The 13285-nt window shown below is 38.7% G+C and overlaps 1 long non-coding RNA gene across 1 annotated transcript in view; it reads right to left on the bottom strand.

The window, feature by feature from the left end:
- Positions 1-13285, bottom strand: part of LOC309447012 — an 82520-nt gene that overhangs the window by 6568 nt on the left and 62667 nt on the right. The window contains exon 2 of the long non-coding RNA XR_014185542.1: positions 5877-6009. This is a non-coding gene — a long non-coding RNA (uncharacterized lncRNA). The remainder of the gene's footprint in view (positions 1-5876; positions 6010-13285) is intronic.

Raw genomic sequence — 13285 nt, 5'->3', positions numbered from 1 at the left:
TTGGTACGTGTTCTGTAACATGTCACCTGGGCACCACATCAGCTTTTTTATAAAAGCTAGGGCTGCTCCTGGATTTCTTTTAAGGTTGAGAGGAGTAGTGGTGGTCTTTTTTTCCACACCTGCACATCTTTCACTAAATTGCTTACCCATGGTGTGGGGATACAGTCTATAGAGAAGAATTCAAGTTTCATTAGACTAAAAGAAAGGAAGAAATATGTTCTTGGCTCCAACCTCTGCTCCCTGGACTGTTTTTTGTATAGTTTACAGTAACATTTTTGCAAATGTGTGTAATGTACAGGAGTGTCAGAGCAGAAATGTCAAATCATGTCTATTACTTCCTAGAACAACATGCTCTGTTAAACACAGTGAAATGGTTTCTGTAGGATATGAAATAATTCCTTGCTTCAGGATAAGCCTTTTCTCTCCCCAGAAGATTTCATGTCTGTGTCATCAAAGTAGAAGATTCTTGCATCCAGCTCTCAAGAAGGAATTTAAACCTTAGAGAAGCAAGGTTGAAAAGTACTCTCTTGTTTTTATTGTTTCCTTAATTTCAGTTTCCAGGCAGCTCTATCTTGGCAAAATATAGTTTAACTCTCTGCCCAAAGTTTATTCTGTATCCTACTTTCATATAATTTGCAGAAAGGCCTAGGAACATAAATCATTGCTGTTATAGATTAATCACTACTGCTGACAGGCATGTTGAGCTGGGTGCACCACAGACATTAGGGTGACTTATGGTGTTCATGTACACCAAGACAGATAGCTTAGCTCTGTGCCAAAGACTGTGTAGGATGCCTGCTTCAAAATGTAGGGTGTGTCATGCTCAATCAGTCCTTTCTTGCAGAAAATGGGAACATTTATCCTATATTGTTTAGATGTAGATCAAAGGATGACATAAGCCTCATGCCTCTCCGCTGACTACAGGGACATCATAAATATTAGCGTAGATAAGGTAGCTAAGATTTAGACAAGTTAAGGGAAATGGCATAACTACTTCTCCTTCTTTCTCAGATTTTGTCAGCCCCCTCCAGACATGCAGCTGCAGACTCACAATCTCCCCTCTCCTTAAGCACCATTGTATCTCCAGAAGAAGAAGACGAGGAGCAAGGTCCTTTCTTCCCCAACCATCATTGCCTTTCTCTCCTCACACCTATCCATGCAAACAGCATTTCCAGTTACCTTTTCCACCACAAACTTAATACCTTAAGCCTCCACTGCTCCCTGTCTCATCTTGCACTGACACTCAGGGTCTCCAGCCAAAGGTGCAAGAGCCAGGCAGCAATGAGCCTCCTGTCCCACAGCCTCCCAGCACACAGGCACCAGCTTTTCCTGCAGCCCCAGCATGATTCCCTGGGTAGCTGAGAGGCAGCAGCTGCTGTCGGTAAATTACCCCTTCATTCTACAGACTGTGTTAAAGAATAGGAAACAACCTGGAGAAGGGACTCTACTCCAGTATGTCAAATAGTGTGGCAAGGCGGAAAATTATTTTTTCCCTACAAAGTTTTCTGAAACTAGGTGGTAATAATTAATGCAGTTCCCACTGCAGCTAATAGGAGTAAGGTCCAAAAAGTGGTCTCTCTAATTTCAGTTTTTACCTTACAATGTCACCTTTAACTCAAACTGACCCAGAATAAGCATAAAAATTAAGAAAGCAATTGATGGCTTAATGCTATTCCAGATAATGCAAAACAAAATAATATTAACAATGATGTCCTGCTGTGGAAAATAAAAGGAAGCACAAATTGTTGATTTTATGCCTGAATACTGTAAATATTTGACAATCATCATGTTCAGAGCTATTTAACACTGAACTAAGTGCTGTTATTATTGGTTTTTATGAAGTGTAATTAACACAAATTTTTGAATAGTCCTACATTTGTGTCCAGAATTTTAGTACAACAACAAGAAAATATGTATTTATATACAGAGATAACCAGTGGGGTTTTTTGGAAAGAACTAAAGTAACTACAACTTTCTCCCTTTATTGTTAATTAAATTTGTAGCTTCTACTTTGAAGATACTAGGAAAATATTTTTAGCTTCAGCCAAAGCTTACTGAAGTTGACAGGAAGTCTCCCACTGAGTTCAATGGGCTTTGGATCAAGTGCTTAGTATCCTCAAAAATTATTTATCTGGTCCACTTTGGTCTATTGTGGTTCACTCTGGTCTATTTGTGATTTGAGGGCCAAGCGTCCCTCATTTTTCCTGACTCTATTTTAATTAACTAGCAAAAGTATCACATGATTTTTTTCCATCCATAAAATGAAAATACAACCTATTTTTTTAAATACCTTGTGATCCACTGAATTAATAAGTGTGTGTGTGCGTACGCATATATATATATATATATAATATATATGTATATATCAGCACTATTTCACCTTATCTCTGTAGCTTCTTATCCATCAGCAAAGACATCGGTTAGGAGCATTTTAAAAATATTTAGTAAACAAGTAAAGGTTGTAGAAGTTTATGTAATGTAACTCATTCTGCCAATTGTGCAACAGAAAACCACATTTATTCCTATAGGTTATATCCCTAGTCTGGGTATTACTGAACTAAAAAATAAAATGTAAATGAGAAATTTAATTACTGTGAGTTTGGAGATTCATACAAAGTGTCAGATTTTGTCATTTCAAGACAAGGTTCCCTGAGCATTTCCTGCTTTCCTTCGATGTTTTTTGATTCAAAACCAGAATCAAGTGTCTCTTGAATGCCTTCAGAGCAGCCTTTTCAACAATTAGACTGCTAAGCTGGATGACTTTGTAAAGAGCTCACACCACCACTCAATTATGACTTTAACTGAGTAATTAAACTGCATACTTAATATTAATTACATTATTCATCAAGCTACTTACTAATATCCTAACAATATTTTAAAAGATTTCATTTCTATCATTCATGTTGACAACAAAATTTCCACTGTGCTTTTTGGTCCACACTGTAAAAAGCAGATTCATTAATTGAACATCTTTTAAAAGGAGTACTTTTCCCTGTCTACAATGAAAATTCATAGGGTAGAGAGCAGGACCATTATATCCTTTTTTGTAGTAACATTACTTTGTGTGTAAATATTTATATTTGTATGTATGTATAAGTATAAATGTGCTTATATATATAAAAATGTATTTTGTACCTACAGGCATATCATGGCTCCGTCACAACTTTTGCTCTGCTTCTCCTGCAAAGCTGTTTTACCTCGTTGATTTTCAATGAATTTAAAAATACTTTTGTGTAATGACTGCTCAGGACTGTACCTAAATGGCTAGGGTTTTACATACAGAATTCAATGCATTTTCTTAAAGACTAAACCAAATATATCCGGTCCCTTGAAACAATTATATGTAACAAAGCATAACACTGAATAAATCAGGTATAAAAAGCAATACTGAACACACCTGGTGAGATGATCACATCTATTGAACAGATATTTTGCTGTTATAAATCAGTTCATGTCACACTGCTCCTTCTAAATTTCTTCTAATTTTTATTATTCCAAGGATTTGGTTGCTGTATTGCAGTCACCAACAGTATAAAAAGTGACATATGCAATGTCATATTCAATGACAATTATATTTAGAACATATAGTTTTGAATGTATTCTATTTTTTTTTTCTATTTTGTTTTTAAGGTAAAACCAATGTGTGTTAGTAGAAACCAAGTACTTTAGAGTTCTTTTACTGACTCTTTTCCTGTTCATTTTTAACTATGGCCATTTAGATAAAGTTCACATTGACCAGTATTATGGTTCACATTGTGAAACTGTCATGGTCTGTGATAATCTCCAAAGTCAAACAAGACATTATTAACACAACTGACAACTATATGTCCTAAAATCACTAAAGTCTCCTCAACCTATGTCCTAGACAAACAATCCTAACCTTCTGAAAAAAAAACTTAATGGGAAATAATAAAGCATCACTACTTATCGATATCTCTCCAAGAACTGTGCATGCTTCCAAATTTTCTTCTGATAATCAGTAATGACTTCATTTTGTAACAAAGAGAAAGTAAAGGGTGAGGATACAAAATTGTTAGAAAAGTATTTGCCTAAGATCAACATTAGGCAGTGCTTTTAGCAAATAAGAGTTTCAGACATTCTGACACTGGCAAAGATTAAGTCTCTGCCTTAAAGTGTAGTAGGACCATATATTGGCATATTTAAAAGTGCCAAGTCAGGTTATTCTTATTAACCTCTTATTAACCTCTTATTAACCTCTTAGTTAACCTCCAAGATCTTCTTATTGTTCAATATGAGAAAAGGAAGTAATGTAATAGCTCTATAGCTATTACATAGCTCTAACTTTATAGCTCTGAAAGTCAACAGCCAACATGGGAATAATGTGTACTTCTTAAAATTTACCAAATCATTAAATTATTATCATTCGAGGAAATATTCCATGATTGCATCATAACCTCATACAGTTAAGGAACACTCAACAGTGCCCCTGTGCTATTAAGATCATAGTTTCAAGACATGTTTGTATTTGACAAAGTCCACCACAAAATAAATGCCCTTACAATAATTTTCATCTGTGGAGCTGCCTTCACTGTGTCTACTTGGATTTACACCTTTGCAGAGTGATGTGAGCAGCCATACAGGTGGCCTAGTTAGAAATGGAAAACTGAGTAGAAGAAAATGTCCTCCGAAAAACACTGACAGAGAAACTGCCTAGCAGTCTGGAGATGTGAGCCTGGGAACTAGACCTGGAAACTAGAAACATCCTTGAAAATTGCAACTGGCCTCTCTGAAGTACACCTGGGGTACCTAGAAACCAAAGACCTCTTCAGATGCCACAGATAAGCACAAAACCAAGGGACTGTAATGGCAACTCATCATTTGAAAAGTGGAAAGAGTCTGGGAAAATAAAATGGGCCTGAAAATGGGTTTTCATTTTCTTTCCTAAATAAACGTAACTCTCAGCATGAACTTCCTATGAAGTCTTGGACTCTCATCAGACATGCCCATCTGACTCCAGGTGCCGTGACAGAGATAATCTCTGAAGTGAGACTCTGTCTGCTGTCTTATTGGTCCCCCTTTGGGCCCACTTTTAGGGTCAGTTCAATTTATCCTTCCACCTCTGGGAGGACTGAATCACACTCTGGGATCAATTTGTCTTCCCCTCTGGGATGGTTTGGCCTCTTCTGAAATTTCTCTAATTCACTTTATATCATTACTATGTATCCATTTAAGTAATATATCATAAGAATATCTGCTGTTGTATGGTGGATAAGTTGTTTCAGTAAATACAAATTTGTAGTAATCTGTAATAATATATACCTACTTGATTGTTGCTATTATATTGATTGTTGCCATTATATTAATTGTTGCCATACAATTGGTTGTTGCTGTACAATTGATTGCTTCTATTATTGACTGCAGCTATGCTATTGATCGATACTATATTATTGATTGCTGATAGTAATTTCTAATAAATAAATATATATATTCACTTTATTAATCATAGGTATACTTGCTAGTGCTGTATTTATGGTATTATACATTTCAGTGACCTCAGAGGACTTTCCATCTCACTGCATTTCAAACAAAATCTTGCTGTGGTATTATTTAAAGTGAACAAAGGTAGTCCTGTTCCTCATAAACCAAGAACTTCAGAATATGCTTAAAGAGGAAAACAAAACAGAACAAAAAAAATTGATCTATGGAAAAAAATGAATACTTTTTTTTTTTTTTTTTTTGCCAGGAACTCCAGAGACATCTGGGCTACACTGTGCACTCTCCACTGTGTTCCTGGTGTGCTCTGCAGAACTTCTATCCCAAGTCCTGTTTTAACAACTAATGAAGCAATTTTTCTCCATGTGACAGAGTCATGTAAACACCAAAACTCCCTGTTTTACACCACCTGAGAATATTACCTGTACACAAAGTCCCATTGGTGTCAGTGACAAGGAAGAAGATCCTTCATGCTGTTCCCAGGTGGATCTTTATGCTGTCAAACTTCAGTTCTTAGTGTTTTCCAGACATCAGTATGAGATATTCCTGTTAACACTAATAAAAAGAGACAAAAATAATTATAAATTTCATTAATTCAAAGGACTAAAACCAAGAATGACTCTTCATTATTAGGTTTACTCTCACTGTTTTGGAAAAGATTCCTATTTTGTCCTTGACAATATTGATTTTTAGTATTACAAAGCTAAAATCTAGGCTCCCTTAAAATTTCTGACTATGAGGCAACCTTGATGCACAGTTTGCTGACACAAGCAAAGTTGAGATGGAAATAAATCTCAGACGGGTAAGATTTTCCCTGACCTATGTCTTGAATGTGTGTTTCCTCCATGAGATCCAGGATTGTTTATGCTCTTTCAAAGAAAACACTGTGTGGATTGCATTGCTTGTAGATTGATAGATACCAATGAGACAAGTCAAACCAAATTTTTCCTGTATCTGTTGTTGAACTTCTATGCCAGTCTCCGTGCCTATCTGCTCAGCCAAGTGTCACTGACAGTCAGGAACTCAATGCATTAATAAAATTCATGTCTTTGATAAGACAAGTAGACACAAGTCTTTCTGGCTGCTCTGTTGTTAAGTCTAAAAAGATTCTGATAATAGACATTTGTGCAGGAAGTAATCAATATCATATCAAATAATTTTATATCTTCTCCAAGAATTTTGTCATTATAATGCATTAAATTAATGGAATATTAAAATAGCACTGAAAAGAGATTAATTTAAATGCAAACACATGTATAGAAATGGTATTGTTTTAGTGGCATATAATTGTAAAAGAATGTTACTGCAGATAGGAAATCCTATAAATCTATAAAGCTCCTGTGGTCCGGGAAACTTTACAAGGACTTTGAAATGTCCTTTAAACATCATTGTGCTTTCACTACAAACAACAGCCAAGGTGAGTGCAGGTTATAAATTAGAGCAAATTCCTTACAAAAAGTAAATCTACCTGATTGTTAGATATGTAAATAACTTGAAAACATCTAGGATCTGCAACAACACAGAAATTAAATTACAGCCATAGATCAGCAGAAGTTTTAGCCAAGAGTGAAGAAATCATAAAAGGAGAAAGGTAGGAAAAAGAAAAGCATGTGAATCACAGATAGAAGGCAAACATATACCCTACCATATGCATTGTTTTACCTGGAAGAAGCCACAACTCAAAGACATTGTAGATACCCAAGATCTATTCTAAGCTTCATTGGGTGGGTAGAGTTTGCATTCACTGACATAGGGTTGTTTCTCTCTCAGGTTACTCACCAGTGGTCTTCTAGGAGTCAAAGCCTATATCAGCCATTCACCACCAGTATGCGGGACAGTCTAGAATCACTGAGATCCATAGATGCTCACAGGGTCTCAGGGGAGGGCCCTTTTTCCTGGACAAGGCTTCTGTAATTTAGTCAGTGTTTAAGAATATGGAGACTCTTCTCCTGCTAGGAAAGCTGTGTATCTGCTTAACTCACCTCCTTGCAGCCTCTTTCTGTCTGAACACCCTCTATGTCCAACCTCAGTGTACATCAGCTATGATCCATGGCCGACTCTTCTGTCTGCTAGTCAAACTTCAGGGGTCCAACCATCCCATGCACTATTTATGTCCCCTGTGCAGTGGTGGATAATCACTCCTGCTCTGCTGGCTTCTGTTTTGCTCTCTGCAAAGGGTAGTTTACCCAACAGCCTAGTAGCTTTTATCATCTGGCTGTGTGTAAACTGGATTTTATGAGAATGTGGAGAGAAGGTATTTTAGTAACCTAATTATGAGGACCTGCATTGAGAGCTTTTATGAGCAATGCATGGAGGCACTCCAGCATCAGAAGGAATACATATCTATGAAAATACTTGTGGATTTTAGAGCTCATAAACAGTTCTAAAATAATTAATTGGTGTATTTTGTATTGCTTGAATTATAGAGCTATATAAAGTTACTTTGGGCCAATTATACTTCATGTTATGATGGTTTAATTGAGTAATTTGGATTATTAGAACTGGAAAGAAAATGTCTTAATCATGGCCTTGCTAGCAATAAACAACAAAAATATAGTTTACTCTAAACAATATTAATTGTAGTAGGTGTTTCTTTGGATATGAAAAAGATATCCAAAATTTTCTACTGTTAAAAACACTTTGTCTTTCTAGTAATGAGTGTTCTTGGGAAAAGCTGAGTATTAGATTATCGAAGGGTTGAAGAACTGCACTTAAATTCATGTTTCGCTCAGGATTTTTCCTGCCTAAATTTAAACTATATTTCAGAAATTCACATTTCCCCAAACCCAAAGCTCATCAATTTGACCCAGGCAGAAACATCTCACGTGCTAGCCTTTTGGGTCTTCTGGGACTACTCAATTTAAAAATAAAAAAATTTAAAAAAAAAAAAATAAAAAAAAAAAAAAAAATAAAATAAAATAAAATAAAATAAAATAAAATAAAATAAAATAAAATAAAATAAAATAAAATAAAATAAAATAAAATAGAAAAAAACACACAACCAAAAAAAATGACACAAAACATTTTCCTTTTCATAATCCTATGCCCTAACCAATTTTTTCACATCCTCAAGAGACTCTGGCTTACTTTCAAGGCAAAAAAATGAGATTTCACTGAGAAATCATCTCTTGGCTGGCATATACAAAGGCTTACAGTGTAGACAAAAAGGCTGAGGGAGATAAAAGTCTACATTCAGGTTTGATCCAGGGGAGATGTATGGGGACTTGGTTCAGGGTTAGTGTTACTCTTCAGTGATGCCTGTGCTAATGCTCTGAGACAGCAGAGTCTGCAGTCTAGTGTCTTATTGTACTCTGCAAATACAAGGGCAGTTCACATGGGCACATTATGGCAAGAATGATACTATGGTTGAAGCCAGGAGCAGAGCCTGGGACAAGCTCTGCTCACAGCTGCCAGGCAGAGGTAAGATATAGGCTGGCACTGCATGGTAGGACTGCGTTATGATCATTAGAAAAAAAATCACCCAGTAAGGAAGAGCTTTGAACTAGGGTATGCAGCAACAGCAGCTTTGGACTTCACAGTTTTACTGTATCCTTCAAGCCCTACAGTGCTGAAATTAATCTTGGTGCTTGTAGAAGTTCTATGTCTTCCACAGCTCTCATCTACTTTCAAAGCAGAAAATGTGAAATAAGGAAATTACATAGTATTGAAATGACTAACTTTCATGTCTTTGTCTAGGACCATTAGTGATAGCAATTGCTGTGTATTCAAAATAATGAGACTTCTTCCAAAAATTATTTACATCTACACTTTGTAAAGATGAGATCACATAGGAAAACAAAAAAAAAAACCAACAAATAATAAAAAAACCCACCACACTATGAAAGATTTCTTTCTAGTCCAGTCCCTTTTTAACGATGTTACAAAAAGATTGAAACTAAAAATATTTAGGAAATATATAATAAGATACAATAAGTATATCAAGACACTTTGGAATTTTATGAGAATTTCTTAAAATTATAGACAAGAAAAAAAGTTTCATTTTTCTCCTCTGCTGAAGCATAAAAGTACAGAGGAAACACTTGATTTGCATTCATCTACAATTATCACTGCTGTGAGTACATCTGGGCAAAAATATCTTCCTCCTTTCCCTCTCTCACCATATATTTCAAAAGATAACCATACCATTTTATTCATAGCCAAACAATATCTATCTTTTCAGAAATTTTAGACAAAGTAAGGGCTGAAACAGAAGGTGTCTTTCACAAATCCCATCAGGAAATGGTAAAGGTGCTCCTCTTCATACAAAGTTTTGAGAGTCAAATTTAAATCACATAATCACAGAATCACAGAATCACAGAATGTTAGGTATTGGAAGGGACCTCATCTAGTCCAATCTCTCCACTAATGCAGGAACACCTAGATGAGGCTACACAGGAATGTGTCCAGGTGGGTTTTGAATGTCTCCAGAGAAGGAGACTCCACAACCCCCCTGAGCAGACTGTTCCAGTGTTCTGTCACCCTCACTGAGAAGAAGTTTCTTCTCATATTTAAGTGGGACCTCTTGAGTTCCAGTTTGAACCAACTACCCCTTGTCCTATCATTGGTTGTCACTGAGAAGAGCCTGGCTCCATTCTCGTGACACTCACCCTTTACATATTTATAAACATTAATGTGATCACCCCTCAGTCTCCTCTTCTCCAAGCTAAAGAGATCCAGCTCCCGCAGCCTTTCCTCATAAGGGAGATGCTCCACTCCCTCAATCATCTTCGTGGCTCTGGGGTGGACTCTCCAGCAGTTCCCTGTCCTTCTTGAACTGAGGGGTCCAGAACTGGACACAATATTCCAGATGTGGCCTCACCAGGGCAGAGTAGAGGGGAAGGAGAACCTCTCTCAACCTACTCACCACCCTCCTTCTAATACACCCCAGGATGCCATTGGCCTTCCTGGCCACAAGGGCACAGTGCTGGCTCATGGTCATCCTGCTGTCCACCAGGACCCCCAGGTCCCTTTCCCCTACACTGCTCTCCAACAGGCCATTCCCCAACTTATACTGGAACCTGGGGTTTTCTTGCCCAGATTCAAGACTCTACACTTACCCTTTTTATATTTCATTAAATTTTTCCCCGCCCATCTCTCCAGCCTGTCCAGGTCTCGCTGGATGGCAGCACAGCCTGCTGGTATGTCAGCCACTCCTCCCAGTTTGGTGTCATCAGCAAACTTGCTGACAGTGCACTCTATTCCCTCATCCAAGTCATTGACGAATATATTGAATAGTACTGGTCCCAGTACCAACCCTTGAGGGACTCCGCTAGACACAGGCCTCTAACTAGACTCCACCCCATTGACCGCAACTCTCTGGCTTCTTTTCTTCTGCCAGTTAACAGTCTACCTCACTACTCAATCATCCAGACCGCACTTCCTCAATTTAGCTGCAAGGATGCTGTGGGAGACTGTGTCAAATGCTTTACTAAAATCAAGATAGACCACATCCACTGTTCTGCCATTATCTATCCACCTGGTTATATTTTCTCATAAAAAGCTATGAGGTTGGTGAAGCATGACTTCCCCTTGGTGAAGCCACGTTGATTGCCCCTAATGACCCTCTTATCCTTGATATGCCTTGAGATGGCACCAAGAATAAGTTATTCTATCACCTTTCCAGGGATGGAGGTGAGGCTGACCGGTCTATAGTTACCTGGGACCTCCTTCTTGCCCTTTTTGAAGACTGGAGTGACATTTGCTTTCCTCCAGTCCTCAGGCACCTTTCATGTTTCCCAAGACTTGGCAAAGATGATGGAGAGTGGCCTAGTGATGACTTCAGCCAGCTCCTTCAGCACCCACGGGTGCACCCCATCTGGCCCCATGGATTTATGGATGTCCAGATTGCTTAATTGCTCCCTAACCCAGTCCTCATCAATTAAGGCAGGTAGGTAAAATCCCCCAGGACAACCAGGGCCTGTAACTGCAAGGCTGCTCTCAGCTGCCTGTAGAAGGTCTCATCAACTTCCTCACCCTGATCTGGTTGCTTGTAATAGATACCCACCACAGTATCACCCCTGCCAGCCTGCCCCTTAATTCTCACCCATGGACTCTCAATTCACTCCTCATCTGCGCCTGGACAGTCTTCGAATATATTGTAGTTGCTCTCTCTCATGTACAGAGCAATTCCACTACCTCACCTTGCTGGCCTGTCTTTCCTGAGAAGGACATAGCCATCCATCTCTGGAGACATTCAAAACCCACCTGGACACCTTCCTGTGTAACATCATCTGGATGTTCCTGCTCCGGTGGGGGGATTGGACTAGATGATCTTTTGAGGTCCCTTCCAATTCCTAACATTCTGTGATTCTGTGACCACATTCCAGTCATATGAGCTGTCCCACCATGTCTCTGTAATTGTGACTAGATCATAATCTCCTGACCAAACACACGTTTCTAACTCCTGCTTATTCCCCATGCTGCGCGCATTGGTGTACAGGCATTTCAGGGAGCAAGCTGAGCACTCTAATTTCACCCTAGGGGTATGGGGGGCCTCCTGGTCTTGACCAATTCTAGAGTGTTGCCCCACTGGTGCAAGCCCAGCTACAGTCCCATTCCTCTTCAAGTCTAATTTAAAGCTCTCCAAATGAGTCCTGTGAATTCCTGTCCCAGCATCCTTTTGCCCCTGTGAGATAAACCTTTCCCACATATCACTGTCTGGACTGGTGTCTTATAAAACCAGCCATTATCGAAGAATGCAAAGTCCTGCCTGTAATCTCTTCCTTGAGGAGAGGAAATCCATATATTTCTGTTTTCTGAAGAATACCCAGTCCATGAGATTTAAGTTAATCTGACATGTTCCATTCTGACTTTCAGCAAAATCATATAGTCAGAAGTCACAGGGATGCTGGCTAGAAGGCATCTCTAGTATTCACCCAGATCTGTCTCCTGCCCAAAGCAGCAGCGCTGCCAAAACCAGAACAGCTCTGTCGTGGCTTTGTCTGGCTCAGTCTTGAACACTCTGAAGGGCAGAGATTGCACCACTGCTCTGGGAAACCTGTCCCTGTGCTGCATCACCCTCCCAGTGACATGGCTTCTCCTAACATCCAGCTAGAAACTGGACAAGCTTGTGGCTGCTACTTGTTTTACCATCTATGGTCTTTGCCTCCATTCCCTTTGAATAGGTGTACGGAGTTCTTAAACTGCCCCCCTTTGCCTCTGTCACAAGACTGGGGAAGCTCAGTTCACTCAGCCTCACACAGGCCATGTGCCCAGTGCTCAAGTCCATCTCCACCCACAGACCTTCTGGGACTGGCTGCCTAAAACTGGATGCAGTAAACGAGGTACAGCTTCAGTAGTGCTGAAAAGAATAACATAGTTTCTTTGAGGTCTGTTGGCTGTGATTCTTGAAAGGTCAGTCAGTACACAGTGTCTGTTCCCTATTCATTTGGTTCATATTGAACCTAGTCCAAGTTGCCAGGTATTGACATGGTGAGAGACTGAGCAAGTCTCTGAACTGCTGGCTCAGGCAGGAGCTACAATATCCACTCCTGTAAATGTCTGTCAGCTGTTTCAACCTTTATTTTTGTTTCCTATTTAATGTTCTTGGACTAGGTGATCCTTATGGGTCCCTTTCAACTTGAGTTATTCTGCTATTCTATGATTCTATGAAATTAATCAATAGCTCCCATCTAAATTCTACTTAATGTGTTACCACCTTTATTGCAAGTAAAATTGTTGTAGACGGTTTCTCCAGAGAGATTAAAAGCTAACAGGGATATAAATTTTCTATTTTATATTTCAAATAAATTCAATGAAATCTGATATTCATAGAAGAATGGAGAACACTTGTTAGACTGTCACAGATACTGGAAATCTATAAGGAACTTCT

This window comes from Streptopelia decaocto, assembly GCF_964273445.1.
Source record: "Streptopelia decaocto genome assembly, chromosome: 1".
In the NCBI taxonomy this organism is placed as follows: Eukaryota; Metazoa; Chordata; class Aves; order Columbiformes; family Columbidae; genus Streptopelia; species Streptopelia decaocto.
Note: the sequence above shows the minus strand (reverse complement) of the source record. Positions and strands in the feature narration are given on the sequence as shown.